General features: G+C 39.3%; 1 pseudogene; it reads left to right on the top strand.

Moving 5' to 3' along the window:
• Positions 1-9,594: 9,594 nt before the first annotated feature.
• LOC118852591 lies at positions 9,595-10,007 on the top strand (annotated as a pseudogene).
• Positions 10,008-17,510: the final 7,503 nt, after the last annotated feature.

The raw sequence follows: 17,510 nt of genomic DNA, 5'->3' as shown, positions 1-17,510 counted from the left end.
ACTACATTCATATTATTACTACTAGCTAGCTTTTACATAGCGCTTTAAGGTTTGCAAAATGCTTTACACATATTGTCTCATTTGGCTTCGTAAGAACCTTGGGAGACAGGTACTATCATTACCCCCATTTTATCAATGAGGCTGAATGGGTGGGTGACAGAGGCTGAAAGACTTTCTCAGGGTCACACAGTTAGTAGATATCTGAGGCAAGATTTGAACTCAGGTCTTCTTGACTCCAAGTCCAGCACGTTTTGCCACCTAACACTTCCAACTAGTATAAATAATAATTTAAATAACATTTACAGATGAGTTTAAGGCTTGCCACTTATTTTATAATTTGTTCTTGCCTGGGATATAGGTACTGAAGGTTTTGTCACCCCCATTTTACAGATAAGGAAACTGAAGATGATGGAGAAATGAGTTACTGATAGTTATGTAGTAATAACTGTTGGAGGAGACATTTGAGCTTAGGCCCTCACTGACCCCAAGTCCAGCACCAACACCATACTGCCTTTATGAGAGCCAATACTTCTGCAGCATTTTGAGGTCTGCCAAGCCCTTCATGGACATTCTCCCGTATGATCCTCCTGACAACTTGGTGAGGAAGAACCATCACATTTGGCCTCTAAGAACAGCTCAATTCTTGAGCGGATGAAGTTGGAAGAAAGGTCCAAACCAGATCAAGTTCACAAAAGAATTATGTTACAAGTTCTCTCAGGGAGGGAAAATAGCAAAAGGATTGGAAAAAACATAGATGCTGTTACAGATGAAATAAAGGTATTAGTCACAACAATGACCCCCCCATACACTAACTTTCTCATCATCATACAATTTTTATAGGAATGAACTACACACATATCGCAGTTTTCCTTGGTTTGAGAAGAGCATAGCCAGACTTTCACAAACGATTTGCTACAGTGGACAGCATCTCAGACAATTGCATGAAAGTGCAGAAAATATGTGATCCCGATGTATTTATTGTGTTGGTTGTAAAAAAAAAAACCCACCACATTTAACACAGTAGAAAGCAAAACACAGGATTACAGGCTTTTGGGTAACGAGGAACTTCTAACATACAAGTTGAGATCTTACATGATTCTTTAAGAGACACAACCATAAGGATAATCTGTCCAACTATCTTTCAATTATTCACCTCAAGGCAGTCATACAGAAGGAAAAGCTATGCTGATCCACTACAAGCGTTCGCCATTGTTACAGATAATGTTCTATCAGGGGTGAGAGAAAGAGGGATTCCCTAGCAATGTTGCTGTTATCCAGATGCTCCTGTTTTCAGATAACATTGTGCTAGAACTGCATCAAACCCAAGAACGTTACAGGTCCTCCTCAGTGAGATCCCCAAGTACCCCCCAAAAGATTGGCCAAACAATTTATACAAGACCAAAATTGGACCAAAAAACACCTATCTCAAACTATGATATGTGATTAGGCAACCAGTCCATTTAGTTAGTGTGCAAATCCAGGACAGGTACTGGACACTGGAAAGAGGTAGGTCCATTGAAATATGATGAGGTTGGATTACATTTGGGGAATTGAACAATGCCTTTGATAGTCCCAAACTGATCTCTAAGACAAACCCCATATTTTTTTAACACAAATATTCTTCTTGGGAAGCTATCTGACTGTCAGTCTTAAAGCTCCACAAGCTTCAAAGAACCAAAAATTGTGAGTGGCCTGAAAAGTCAATGAAGAGAAACATGGTGGGCAAGGGTAGGCAGATTTCTGAGACAACTCACACACAAGAAGGAGCTCAAAAGCTATTATGAAAGAAATAGATTTTAAAATATTTATTAAGCAGCTACTATGTGCCAGGCACTACATTAGGCACCACCTATGCAAAGACATTGCAAAAAAATAATAATGAAACAATTCTCACCCTCAAGGAGCCTGTATTCTACTATATGATTGAAAAAGAAAATGGGCCAGTCATTTAGCAAGATTAATGGCCAACGAAAGGCTAGTACAAGTACTACTGTAAAACCATGATGTGGAAAAAGACCTAGAAGAAGGTATTCAGAATGCTGAGTAGATCTTTGGTGGATCTGTTTAATTTTTTAAACTGACATGATATTCATGATTTTTAAATGAACACAATTTGCATAGGCTAAGAAGCCGTGATCGGATTGTGATCTGTGCATGTGGAGGAAATATTCACATTAATGAGATCATGAATTCATCGAATGAAATTCTACTATCTACCTCACAAGGTTGTTCCAAGGAAAATATTTGTTAAACCTTAAAACATCATGCAAACACAAGTTACTATCTCATTAAAGCCTCAAAATAACACTGTGGAAGTAATGTTCCAGATGACTAGCCATTTTCCAGAGAGCTAACCATACTTCAAGGCCAAGGACATCACAGATATTATCATGTCTGTTTCACAAATGAAGAAACAGCCTGGCAAATGTTGAGGAATTTGCTCAGGGTCAAACAATCAACATTCCCTGTCCTTATCAAAGTGGCTCAATAATGGTTTAACAAATGATTGTTAAATGAAATTGAACCAATATGGAACTTGAACCAAGGTCTTCTTACCCCAGTTTCAGAGTTCTTTCTCTCATAGTATATTTACTCAATAAATGTTTGTTGAATTGTTTTAAAAGAACAACATTCCATAGCCCAATGTCTTTTATCAACCATGTGCTCCCAGAGATGGAATGTGGGTGTAGACTACAACATGGTTCAACAGGATCAGATAAAAAATGTTGAGTCACAGAATCATAAGTTCAGAGCTGGAAGGGACCTTAGAGGCCAACGAGGCCAACCCCCTCCATCTATAGATGAAGACACCGAAGCTCAGAGAGGTTGTAGCCTGCCCAAGATAGTAAGGTGGGATTTGAACACAGGTCTTCTTACTCCAAGACCACTGCTCTTTTCACTGTCATGGCAAGAACCTTATGTACTTCCCGATCTCAAAGAACTCTCATTACTAAAAGATATTTTGGACTTCAGAATATAAAAGTAATTTGAATTCTCATAAAATAAGTGATTATGTATCATATGCTATTATTGAGAGAGTGTGACATAGTGGATAAAGAGTTGGCCTTGTTTGAACTCAGGAAGAATTGAGTTTAAATGCTTCCTCTGACCTATACTATGTGTGTAGGTAACCCTGGGAAAGTCACCTAAAAGTCTCAATATTCTAGGCAACTCTATAAATTGTAGAGAAGTTGCCAACCTTCATGGATAGAGTTATTCCTCATACCAAGAAGATCATAGATATAGTTACTATCTCTATATTATTAATTAATGTGACCAATAATAACAACACATTTTTATTGTGCTTTATGGTATACAATGTGCTTTATTAACAATAATCCCATGAGGCAAATATTATTGTCCTCATTCTGCATTCCAGAAAACCGAATTTCAGAGAGAAGTCATTTGTCTGTGGTGAAAAAACATGTCAAAATCAGGATTCACACTCAGGTCTCCTGATTCCAAGTCCATTGTTACTTCTCTCTTTCTAAGAACCAGTCCAAGGTGATGCCATAAGACTATTGCAACATGGCTGTTGACACCACGTCCTTGACTCTCATGAACAAAGGAGAATTCGAAAGAATGGGAGGAAAATAATGTAAAACCTCCAACTTTGTGCTTTATTCAGATATAACTGAATACAACACTTGAAAATAGTCATTAGAAAGTGAGTGCTTTAGCCTCTCCCCCAAACTCTTCCAGTTCAGCACTACAGACATCTCCATTGACCTACTAGATAAAGTACAATGATTTCACATCCTCTTGATATTCAGTGAATGGTTTTTGAAGGACTAATCAAAGATAATTCTTTAAGAGTTATGTTTTATCAACAGTGTCCTGAGAGTGCAAAAACAAACCTATGGACAAATGACCTTGAGCTCTTGGTAGAATCAGAGAAGCATCATAGGCCAAAAAGTAGCCTGAGGAAGATAGAGACCTAAGTCACTTTAGAGAGGAAAAGCTGTTGCTGAATGAAGAGATACACCGGTCAACTAATCAACCGAGGAGAATGCTGGACTAATTATATTAACCTGACCTGGTGGGTTTTACATATAGAAATGACCCATTTTAATATTTCAAGATTTTCATGATTTCATTGGTATTCCTTCTACCTTAGTAGATAGTTTCATGATTTTCTGTGCCTGCTCCCTCCCCTCTTCCCACCAATTCTCTGTTGATGAGTCTTTCTGGACCAAGTGAGGGCAGTCCTCTGTAGACACAGTGTCTCATTGGCCCACACTTAGGTCTTTCAGGTTGTTAGGACCTTTCGTGAGATAGTAGTGAGTTCCTCATCACGGATGACATTCAAATGAAGGATGGAGGACCATTTGTAGGGGCTATTATTAGACACAGGGGTGATTAGCCTAGATGACTTCAAAGATCCCATCTAGCTTTTTAATTCAATGGTTATTCTATGTGTTTCATTCATCTATTTGTCTACTCATTCATTCATTTAAGGTCCATTGAGGCTGTGTTGCCTGGTTATTTTGTAGAGGACTTGTAATTAGGAAGAGTTGTGTTCAAATCTCACCTGAGAGATTCACTAGCCATATGGTCTAAGGCAAATCATTTAATCAATCAGTAATGATTTCTTAAGTCCCTGCCATGTACCCAGTACTATACTGGGCACTAGGGATAAAAATATGAAGAATGACATAATGCCAACTAGCACTGAGCTTACATTCTACTGAGGAAGACAAGTATGCAAATAAAAATACGTGAAGTGAATATAAATGAAATAAATACAAATACATAACAAAATTAGACACAAGGTAGTTTGAGAGGGCAGACACTAGCATTTCAGGGGATGAGAAGTGTCTTAAAGGAAGAAAAAAATTCTATGAGCTGGTGGTAAGGAGGGAATGTATTTCAGGAATGTGGTTTGGCCAATGAAAAGACATAGAATATCATGTGTGAGGAACAGAGAAAAGGTTAGTTTAGCTGAATTGCAAAGTGAGGAAGAGGGAATAATGTTCATTGAGGCAGGAAAGATAGGTTGGGGCCAGAAGAGAGTTTTAAATCTTAACAGGAGTTTATATTTTATCCTATAGGCAATAGGGAGTCACAGGAGTTGGTTGAGCAGGGGAGTAACCTTGTCATCTCTGTTTTTAAAGAAAATGACTTTGACAGTGTGGAAGATTCATTAGAGTGGGGAGAGACTGAAAGCAGGGAGACAAATTAGGAGGCTTTTTCAGTAATCTAGATGAGAGGTAATGAGGACCTGAACTAAGGTGGTACAGATTTGTGTATGAGTGGAGAGAACAGGTCAGATACAAAGGATATGGAGGTAGAAACAGCAAAATTTGGCAACTGGAGTCCATGGGATGAGGGTGAGTAAGGCTTATGCTGAGATTATGAACCTGGAAGTATGGTGGTACCATTGACAGAAACAGAGAAGTTTGGAAGAAGAGGCGTTTTTGGTGAAAAGATAATGAATTCAGTTTGGGACATACTGAGTTTGAAATGCTTCTACGACAGCCATTTTGAAGCTCAGGAGAGAGAGAGACTGAGGTTGGATATATAGATCGGGGAGTCATCTGCACAGAGATGATGAAATTAGTAAGAGAACAACATAGAGGGAGAAGGGAAAAGGACCTAGAACAGAACCATATGGAAAGTCTCAAGTTAGGAGGCATGATATGGAGAATGAGCCAGCAAAGGGTGTTGGGAAGGTGCTACAGGTAGAAGAAGAAAGAGGAGAAAATAGTGTCCCCAAACTCAAAGTGGTGAGAAGTAGCCAGGAGGAAAAAGTGGTCAACAGCATCAAATGTAGCAGATAGATTGAAAGGGATGATGATTGAAAAAAGCCCATCAGATTTGGCCATTCAGCGGTGGTTAGTAACTTTGGAGAGAGCAATTGCAGTCGTTTATGTGCATGGTTCTTCCCTTCTCCACCCCAGCTCTCCTCCTCCCCCCACCCCCACATCTTCCCACTACAAGACTGCAGAGAAGGTGCCAACCGGCATTGATCGCTGAAGTTTCCTTTCCTGGGAGTTCCCTATGTCAGTGAAATCATAGGGCTAGTCCCCATCCTGAGGAAAATGCAAATATACACATGTGGGAAAGTTAAGCTAGTGTCATCTTCGAATGCAGAGAAAAAAAAGAGGAAATTCACCATTCTGTGTCAATTTGCTGTAAGTCTATTCTTATTTTTCTTTTGTGCTAGGTGCAGGAGACAGTGTAGGTGCATAGAGAAATGCCAGATTTGGAGTACAAGGACCCGAGTTCGAATCTTGGCTCTCTTACTGCCAATCTGCATGGCTTTGGGCAAGTCACTTAACCTTTCTTGCTCAAATATCTTCATCTCTAAATGAAAAAGTTAAGTTAGAAAAGGGGCTCTCAACTTTCTATGTGTTATGGATCCCTCTGGCAGGCTGGTGAAGCTTCTTAGAATTATGGCTTTAAGTACATACAATAAAATATATAGTATTATAGTAGAAACCAATTTTATTAAAATAGTTATCAAAATACTAAGAAAAAAACGTACAGGGACCTCAGATTAAGAAGCCCTGTAGGAAACCTCCAAGGTCCCTTACACTCTAACTCCTTGTGGAAAGGCAGTTCGGTCTAGGAGGAAGACTACAAGACTGGGAGTCAAAACAATTGGATTTTAGTACTAGAGCCATCAGTAATTCAGACAGATGATCTGGAGCCAAGGGCATGCTGGAGCCAAGTAAAACTGGCTCCAGAGAGCCGGTTGTAAAAATTTTTAGCATGAGCCTCAGAAATCAACAAATGCTACAAATCGGGGCTTGATTTATTGCTTTATTGATTGTCTAGACTTAAGAAAATGATTGAGAAAATGTTAATAATACAGGATAAATTTGAAAATGTGTTGTATAGTACATTTCTCCCAGAGAACTGGTTGTTAAACATTTACCCATACACAGATACTTTGAGTAAATCATTCCACTTTTTAGGCCCCTAGTGTCTAGGATTGAATTAGATAACCTCCAAGGTTCCTTTTATCTCTAAAATTCCAAATTAGAAAACTTTTCCATCCTTTCTGAAAAACAAGTGTCCTAATAATTGAGAGTTTTCATGGTCAGAGTCAAGTTTTTTAGCCAGTTTTCCCAGGTAAGAGGGAGATGTGTCATCATAGCAAGTGTCAGAACCTGGAGCTCTGATTCAATAATGATTTTACTTCTGTTGTTTTCTCTTTACTAGTGTGTGTGTGTGTGTATACACACTACATATATACACATATGTATACACGTGTGTATGTATACATACACATATAACTATATGTGTTTATATAGAAATAGGTGTATGTTTGTGTGTGTTTGTACTTCACCCCAGAAACATTTGCAACTCCACAGCTCCTCCCTGTGGAAGCAAGTCATTGAAAGATCAGACTGAAATTGTCTGTTTCCTCCCAATTTTATATTGCACCTCTGCAGCTAAATTCTATTCACTATTTAATTTCAGATGCTGGAGTAACCCCAGTGGTTTCAGGTATCTTTTTATGTGTAATAAAGCTGTATTAAAGTACCTTTAATTTAACTGTGATTTATCTCACACATCTCTGGAACTTTTCTGTCCACAAATCTGTTACAAGATCTAAAAATGTCTGCAGATACCTCAATCTTTAAGCACACCCTATAACTTTTTGTTTTAGAAAAAGAAATATCTGTAGAAAAAAGAACACTATAATTGGACGTTAACAAGGCCATCACTGTTTGCTGCTCTAAAAACTAATACTTTATGAAATTGCTTGTGGATTCCAAAAAGAGAGTTCTAGCTTGGGGGAGGGGGTTGGGGATAGAGGTGGGAGTCTAGCTTTCTCTTCTTCACCAGGCAAAGCTTACCCAGCATAAATGATCTTTGAGGTCTCTTCCAGCTCTAACTTTTAAAATTGTTATCATCACCATCACTATCACCACCACCACCACCACCACTATCATCATCACCATCACTATCATCACTACCATCACCACCAACATCATCAATGCTCAAGCACAACAAATACATACATCTTCCGTGTCCAAAAATGTTTGTCTCATTCTGCATCTTGGAATTGGGTGTCATACTTCATTATTGATCCTCTGGAGTCGCCTCAAACTGGTCTTTTAAGATAAATTCAGAGGATCATAGATTTCAAGCTGGAAGTGACCTGAGAGGCCATCTGGTCTCATACCCCACCTTCATCAACCTGCACCCACCCCCTCCCCCCACTGAAGAAAATGAGTTCTAGAGATGTGATGCGACTTATCCAGGATCACTCAGGTATGAGTGTGAGGAGGAAGTCTAGGACTCCTTGTTGGAGTCCTGAGGTCTCATTGTGGGGGTAAAACTGTGAGATACTGTGACACTGCTTCTGGGGAGGCCAATAGTAGGGGGCTGGGGTCAGGAGACAGGACTGAGGTGGGAAGAGCTCATTATCTGCTAGCTTTCTGCTTTAACCAGTTTTTCTTGCTAGAGTACTCAGTTTAGTTGTTTCTAAGCTACTTAAGTACTATGAGTACCCTCTAAATTTCAGTGCCCTGGAGCAAAGCCCTGGTTACAGCTTTAGTGAGCCTGTGATTCTAAAGCAATGAAGTTAATTCTAAGAGACATACCTATTGAGGGATGGGTTCTTATCAGCCTCTCGGCACAGAGATTTTAGGAGCTTTCCCTCTTGGATTGCAATTTTTAAAGTTTTTAAAAATAGGAATGGATTGGGCCACATGATCTTTAAGGTCCCTTTCAGTTCTAAAGCCCATTGTCCTATAAATGGATTGCTTTTGAAGTGCAGAGAGCCCTTGGCACTGGAAATTCTAGGGAAGTCTGCATAATTATTTGTCAGGGGATGCTGTCGCTGGAATTCCTGGATTGGGAGGAAGATTGGAAAAGATGTGCTCTAAAGGCCCTTATACCAAAGCTTCTATGATGCTGTGATTTATGTACTTATTAAACACTTACTGTATGCCCAAGGTGGCTGTAGGATGATGGATTTGGGGCCACAACAACTCTCTAAGACCATTGCTAACAGTACCAAGCTAGCATTTATGGAGCGGTTTAAGATTTTCAAAGTGCTTTACAAATCTTATCTCATTTTGTCCTCACTACCACCCCTTTAGACAGGTACTATTATCACCACTTTGCAGAGGAAGAAATTAAGGCAGAGGTTAAATGACTTGTCCACAGTAACACATCTAGTAAGCATCTGTGGCAGTATTTAAACTCAGGTCTTCCTGTCTCCAGGTCCAGTGCTCTGCCCACAGTGCTACCTAGTTGTCTTTACAACTTTGTGGCTATCTGTGTTGATAGATCTTGTGACGAAGCATGTACACTAAAGAAATTATAGATCCCTGAAGTAATCAAGAACTGTATTAGATGAAGACATTAATGTATAACTTATGGTCCCTGACCTCCAAATACTTACAATATAATCTGGGAGAAAAGACATGTAAATGAATGAATAAATAATATAAGACAGTGTACAATCAAGTAACAAAATGGTATGGTACAGACTCTGAGAAGAATGGTTTAGGGATTGCAGGCATAATCCATAGGTATGGGAAAATTTGGAGGAGGTTTCATGGAGGAGGTGGGATTTGAGCTGAGCTTTCAAAGGGGAGGACTGGACTTCCGAGCTAACAGCAGAGTGTGTGGCCGCAGGAACTGATAGATGCCCAAATCAAAGGAACTTGTATCTTCAAGCTCATCTGGGAGTGATTCTGACAGTGAAATTGACAAAAAGGCAAAGAGGAAAAAGGAAGCACTTCCAGAAAAACCCATTAAAAAAACAAAAGACAGGAGAAAGTTCTGAAGCACTAGCTTCATCCAAGCAAAACAGCAGCTGAGATGACCATAGGTTCCAGATTGGAAAAATGAGATATGTCTGTGTACAGGACTTTAAAGGAAAAGTCCCGATTGTTATTAGAGAATACTGGAAGGTGTAAAGAAACCTGGTAGAAAAGGTATTTCTTTAAATCCAGAACAATGGACCCAGCTGAAGGAACAGATTTCTGATGTTGATGATGCAGTAAGAAAACTGTAAAATCAGAGCCATATGAAACCTGTACTGTTTTCGTTGTTTTAATCAGTCTTTCTACATTGGCTTTTGTTTTCTAAACTATTTGTTTTCCAAGCTATTGTATATTTGGATTGCAAAACAATTTGTAAGATGAATTCTTTTTTTAAAAATGTGCATTAAAAGTGTATTCTGAGTGAAGCTAATTGTCTATACTTTATTAAAAAGAAATGATTTGCATCTACCACCTGGTGTAAAATAAAATCAAGTAATAAAATCTAAAAAAAAAGAGGATTAGCGGAACAGCAGATAGATGTTGAACTTGGAATCGAGAAAACCTAAGTTCAAATCCTTCATCAGATGCTCAGTAGCTGCGGATCCCTACGTAAGTCATTTAAACTCTTCCCCTTAGTTTCCTCACCTGTAAAATGGGGATAATAGTAATCATCTACCACAAGGTTGTTGTGAAACCTGAACGAGATAAGACATATAAAGTATGTTGTGAACTTTAAAATGCTATGTGATGCTGATTAGTATTATACAGGTAGAAAAAATCAGAGAGAATTTTCTGGAATCATAAGGTTTAGAAAGAGAAGGGACTGCAAAGATGATATGGTTCAACTTTCTCGTTTTCCAGCAGTAGAAACTGAGATCCAAAAGGATGAATTGACCCACCTGCAGCTGGTAGGGGTCAAGGGTGAGATGAGAGAACAAAATGACAATAGGTATACAAGGAAAGATATTTATATTGTGTACATGTACTGGTGTGACCAAAAGGTGGGAGTGCAAAAGCCACACTGAAGAGTGTGGAGGGGAAAAGAATGGTGCATTTGGAGCAGTAGATCCATGTATGAACCTCTGCTTTGACACCTAAAGGTGACTATTTCCTCATCTGTGCACTCACTGGGTTGTTGGAGAAAGTGTTTTGTAAAACTGAAACGTGCCAGGGAAATGCCAGTTCTTCTTCTTCTTCTTCTTCTTCTTCTTCTTCTTCTTCTTCTTCTTCTTCTTCTTCTTCTTCTTCCTCTTCCTCTTCCTCTTCTTCTTCTTCCTCTTCCTCTTCCTCTTCTTCCTCTTCTTCTTCCTCTTCTTCTTCCTCTTCTTCTTCTTCTTCTTCTTCTTCTTCTTCTTCTTCTTCTTCTTCTTCTTCTTCTTCTTCTTCTTCTTCTTCTTCTTCTTCCTTTTCTTCTTCTTCTTCTTCTTCTTCTTCTTCTTCTTCTTCTTCTTCTTCTTCCTTTTCTTCTTCTTCTTCCTTCTCCTTCCTCTCTCTTCTTCTTTCTTCACCTTCTTTCTCTCTCTCTTTTTCTTCTTCTTCCTCTTTCTTTCTTCTTCCTTCATAGCAGTATATATGACCCTGGGGCTGTGGGACTGGGTGACAAAAGGATGGTGCTGCCCTGGACAGAAATGGGGAAGTTTAGAAGAAAGGTAGATTGGTGGGGTGGGGGACAGGGAGATAATGGATTCTGTTCTGAACAGATTATTTTTTGAAACAAATTTTGAACAGTTTTGTGATGCCTATAGGATATCCAGTCAGAAATTCTCAATTCACAGTTGGAAATGCGACTAGAGACTAGGCTGGATAGATAAATATGGGTGTCATCTCCCTAGAAGTTATTGGAAGGACTTTAGACATCATCTGGCCCACTCCCATATTTTACAAAGAAGAAAACTCAATCCAGGTCTCATGGCAAATCCATGGCAGAATTGGAAAAGGAATTCAGGCCTTCTGACCACTCTAGTCCAGTACATTGAGTGCTCCAGGCAATCCATCTCTCTCCTGGGTGAAGAATCTCCTATCCGGTTAGAGTCCCCTTGGCTTTGGCCTGCTGTCAACCTTTCTACTGCTCTCCCCCAGGCAGACTAGGAAAGCACTTGCCACACAGAATCATGGGGATTGGTTTCACCAGGTGGAGATTACTGACCGCCATCTGCTTTGTTAGCATTTGCAGTCCAGAATGCCCACTTTCCCTACAAAACCGCCAGCCTTTAAAGTACCTTTTTGCAAGACACAAGACAGACAGTGCTTACAACTTAGGAGCTCCCTGTGAGGGACGGAAAATAAGGACGAAGGCCCCACCAGGTTAATGGCTCACACAGCAGAAATACAACTGCTTCTGGGCCAGGTAGGCACTTGGTTTTATATTTGGCAATAAAACCCAGAGAAGTATTTCTGCTCAAGGGTGAACCTTGCAGTGTAACAGATAGGTTCAAAGCATAAGCCTAGACTTTGAATCCTGGCTTTGCTACTAACTCCCCGTGTGATCTTGGGTTAGTCACTCTATGGGCCTCAGTGTCCTTATCTATAAAATGAGGGAGTTAGACTAGCCGGCTCTGAGGTCCCTTCCACCTCTGTATCTGTGATGCTACAAGGACCTTCTAAAGGGACCTTCTAAACCCAAAGACCATGACTCTATTCAAGACCACTGTTTTCTACTACAATGCCCAGATGCACATTCTATGCTTTCATAGATGATCAGTTGGATGGGACTTCAGACAAACTAGGATCATATATTTCAAGAAGGAAGGGGACTTAAAGGTCATCAAGAATCACCCTTTTATTTTACAGATGAGGAAACCGAGGCACAGAGAAATTAAGTGACTTGCCCATGGTCACGCAGGGGGGAAGGGTCTGAGTTCTTGACTCTAAGTCGACTACATCACGATTCCTCTCTCCTTCAGTCCAACCTCTTCATTTCACACTTTCATCTGGTCTCAGACCCTTAGTAGCTGTGTGATTGGACAAGTCACTTCACTTCTGTTTTCCTCAGTTGCCTTATCTGTAAAATAAGATAATATATAATAACATGGAATAATAATAGCACCTGACTCCCAGAGCTGTTGTAAGCATCAAGTGAGATGATGATTGTAAAGCACTTGGCACAGAGTCTAGCCCCTAGTGGGTGCAATATAAATGTTACCTACTATTTTTTTTTTATGAAAGAGAAAACATAATCCCAGTGAGGGACAGTTCCCAAGGTCTCATCCAGTAAGTGGTAGAGCCAGGATTCACACTCTGATCTCCCCATATGAGGCTGGTGTCTTCTTCTATCATTCATCCATGTTTTGCCTCAAGAAGAATGGCTAATAGAACTATGATCTTTTTGCCTAGAGAAGAGAAAGCTGAGAGATGCTTGGTGGTGGTTTGTTTGTTTGTTTGTTTAAGCAGGTTTGTGATTTCATCATCCTCATGAGGGAGAAATGCAGGAGAATACTTTCTATATACTTACAGTCATAGAGAAATTCCCAGGGCACTCCCAGGTTAAGTGGCCTGGCCAGACTCACCCGGCCAGTGTGTGTCAGAGGTTGGGCAAGAACAAAAAAAAAAAAGAAAACTCTGTATAATAATATCACATTTATCCTGATGTCACTTCCCCCATTAGATTATAAATTCCTTGAGGGCAGGGATTGTAATTTGTCTTACTCCTGGTGTTTAACACATTACCTGGCACACAGCAGACGTTTAATAAGTGTTTATTGATAGCCACTTAGGCAGGGACCAGGGAAGAAGCTAGAATGGTCTATGAACAGCCAAAACAGGTGGTATAAGGTCCATGTACAAACACTCATATAGCTATATTCATTATTAGACAGCTCTTCTGGCCCTCAGATACAATACTAACAAACATGGTTGTCTTGTTTTTCCCAACCTAGTACTAACAGGGAAGCAGCAGATTAGAGGTTTGTGCTTTTTTTTGGGGGGGGGTGTCAGAGGGCAAAGTTTTGAAATGATAGAAACAGAAACACAGCAAGGGAGATGTAGAAAAGTAGATGTAAGAACTTCATCTGGGCCCATTTATTGGAGAGGCATTAGTTCACATTGCCAACAGCCCCTGTGGGCATTTACTGTATCATAATCCACTATAAGAGTTGAGGAAAATGTGTTTCATTAAAAATAACATCGGTGACCACATTTTGCCTTTATCCACCATTTTGTGAAGCTATGTTTCAGCAACTTGTAAGTCACCCCAGTTTGGGTAAATCATAAAATTACTCTCCCTCCCAAAGTGATAAGATAAAATGAAGACCACGTACAAGATGCTGTTAGTTTAGAGTGAGAATCAGAAGGACCAATCTGATTCTATCTTTGAACACTGACTCCATCTTGCACTGCTACATACTGTATTTCCCCACATATAAGATGCACCTTAATTTTGTGGCCCGAAATTTGAAAAAAAAATGTACTATATAAAGTTATTGAATTCAAGTTTTATTCATCATAAAATTCATACAACAATACAATGAAATTCAAGGACCTTCTGCTCATAGTTTTCAGGCATCTTTTGGGCAAGTCTGGTGCATGTACGCATACTAAGTCTATTCCATTTCATGAACCTGAAGCACCAATTGTGTCCTCCTTTGAAATCAGTAACTTCTTTTTCATCAGCAATTCTTCTTACCTCATGCTGGCCCGTCTTTGTGGACACTTAAATTCCAGTTGCCCTTTGCTCTTCAATCCATATCTTCAATTCCCTCTCTAAATCAGTCCATTTTGCTGACTTGCCTTTCACGGCCTTCTTCTGCTGTGGAGTTTTCAGTAGGGTTTCTTCTTCCGGTAGCCAGTCTCGGATTGTTTTCTCAGTTGGAGGAGGACCAAACTTACATTAAGCAGCACGATTTCCACTCACTTTCGCAAACTGGATCGCTTTTAACTTGAATTCAACACTGTACAAAAATCTTTTCTGAGCCATTTCTGGGCAGAATGTGGCAAAATGTAACCTAATATACTGGTAACAAATGAGAAACAATGAGTGCAAAGACAACAAGCGTGAAAAAGTGGGAAATGCAAGTAAAAAAATCTGCAATCCCTGTATAAGATGCATCCAGTTTTCAGACCCTAAATTTTTCGAAAAAGGGCCCATCTTATACATGGGAAAATACAGTATATTCTCCTCCGTTTTGTTGTTTTTCTGGTATTCATCCATGGAAAACTAGATAAGTCATCTATTGTTTCATGCATGCAGGTGGATATAATTAATCAACATCTTTTCATTTGATGAAGCCTCCCCTCCCAACTGTACCAAAATTTATTCTTTCCCTCTCCCAACTTGGAAATCCCCTAAGCTTTCCTCCAATTAGAAATTAGATTACCTAAGTTTGTATCCTGGTTAATTGTTTTTATTATGCATGACTGATATGGAAACATGTTTTACACAATTGCGTACATACAACCTATATCTAGGAAGGGAGAAGGGAAGGGAAGGAGGGAGAAAATCTGGAACTCAAAAATTTTTTTAAATGAATGCTAAAAATTATCTTTACGTGTAATTGGAAAAATTAAATGATATAAAAAATTTTTTGTTCTAATTAGTTTTTGGACTTATTTGATTAACTATACCCAAAAAGGTATAAAGTTCTGTTTCACTCTGTATTTGGGATCCTTGGACTAACTGGGGAGTCCACTGACCCATTCTTTTGAATGGCTAGCCAATTAATCATCTATGCTCAGATTGTTTCATTAGTTATTATTAATTAGCTATTACAAAAGGTCACCTGATTTAAGGAATGTTCTAAAACTACCCTTCCCTCTCACCTTGCTGTCTCCCAATCCCCTCCACCAATAACAAAACAGGTATCTCAATCCCTATAATTCTGTTTTTCCTGTTTTTACTCCCTCCAAATTGTATGTTAACTGTATAGAAAAACCAGGGTTCTGGGTCCTCGGTTACCAAGGACCTTGGTCCTGTTTTGTTTGTGCAACTGCATACATTACTAAACAAATCATTGTCTGGGTGTAACTACTTGGTTTCCACATAACAAATGACCTTGACCAAGTTAAGCTTAAGTCTGAAATTTCCTCCCCGCTGCCACCCCAAGCTCACATTTACACAAGGCTTTATGGTTTACAAAGCTTTTTGAGAGCAGGATTCTTTTTTTTTCTTTTCTTTATATCCCCAGTACTTAGCACAGTGCTTGGCACATAGTAGGTGCTTAATAAATGCTTATTGGGACCTGGGGGAGAGCTTAAGCAAGTCCTTGCTTTCCAGCCACCATTTTGGCTCCACCCCCTGTTGGTTTTACTCAGTAACTTGTGCTTGTCTAAATATTTCCAAAATGATTTGCTCTAGTATCTTTATAGGACTAGGACAGAACCATCATTCTTCTAATTCCCTTTCATAACCTTAAAAGTAGGTCACTGTGTCATTTTCTTTATTTAATGCATGCCCATCTATTTGTAAAATCGAAATTTTCAAACGAAAAAATTTCAAAATTCACAGTTAATGTTTCTTCCAGTTTCTTCCAGTTCTTATGTAGCTGTGATTGCATGTCACTGAGGCCTAGGTTTTCAAAATAATGAAAAATGTTCCTTCCCCATCGATACATGACTTATTATCTAGCTGTGTGGTGGTGTTGGGCCAGTTATTCAGTCTTAGCATATAAGGCTGTAATGCATCTCAGTGATCATCAAGTCCAATGCCCTCATTTTACAGACAAGGATACTGAGACTCAGAAAGATGGGGTGATTTGCTTAGGGTCGTACTGTGAGACAGTGGCAGAGACATCAACAGAGAGGACTCCTTATGTAGAAATTTTCTCCACCGATGATGCCTGGGCAGTTATCTATGACTTAGGAGTTAGGTGCCTAGGGCACAAAGAAATTAAAGTAATTTGCTCAGGGTAGGGAATCTAACATCTGTCAGAAGCAGAACATGAGCCCAGGTCTTCTCAACCACACAACTAACTACCTAAGAGCTGCCTATCTTAACATACATTATCTAATTTCAGCCCTATAGTGATTCTATGTAGAAAGAAATATAATTAATATTATCCCCATCTCATAGATAAGGAAATAAAATCTCAGAAAGTAACTTGCTTAAAGTCATACGACTAGTCTTACAAACTTAATAATAACAGCAAAAACAATTTAATTTCAGCCCTTTCTTCTCCAGGCAAAAGAACCATTAGCCTTTCTTCTTGAGATAACACATAGCAGAATGGAAAGGGCTGGACTCAGGAGCCCATGGTTTGAATCCTAATTCTGTCACCTACTGGCTATGTGACCTGGGGCAGAGTGGACCTGGCATATGACAAGTGTTTAATAAATGTTTGTTGACTGACTGACTGCTGTGAGCCAGTCCTATGCCTCTTCCCCTACTTTGGATTGCCTCTGGATTAAATTATGTTTGTTATTTTCTGCTGAAGATGGCAAGAGTATGTGTATATTTTAGAAAGTATATTTTAGAAAGATTTTCATCAAAAATGATTAAAATAATTTTTTTCCTAGATAAACATATAAAATTTCCAGTTATCTGGAAAAAACTCAAATTAAACAGAATAGCTCATTCTTTGGCAATAAATGAAGTGGTTAAATACATAGCTGTTAAGTACAGGAGTTATTGCTACATAGGAGTTAGTTGTATACATCTGCATAACCCAGCAGAGGTAACCAGCTGCCTGCCCTTTTGCTCTAGGGAAAACTAAATCAGAGGAAACAGGCCAAAGAGATACTGTGTGATAGAATTACAACAGAAAGAACCATGAATGAGGAGTCGGGAGACCTAAATTCATAGGCTCATGGACCTAGAGGCCAAGGAGTCCAGACTCCTCTTTTATTATG

The sequence above is a fragment of the Trichosurus vulpecula genome, chromosome 6 (genome assembly GCF_011100635.1).
Source record: "Trichosurus vulpecula isolate mTriVul1 chromosome 6, mTriVul1.pri, whole genome shotgun sequence".
NCBI lineage: Eukaryota > Metazoa > Chordata > Mammalia > Diprotodontia > Phalangeridae > Trichosurus > Trichosurus vulpecula.
Note: the sequence above shows the minus strand (reverse complement) of the source record. Positions and strands in the feature narration are given on the sequence as shown.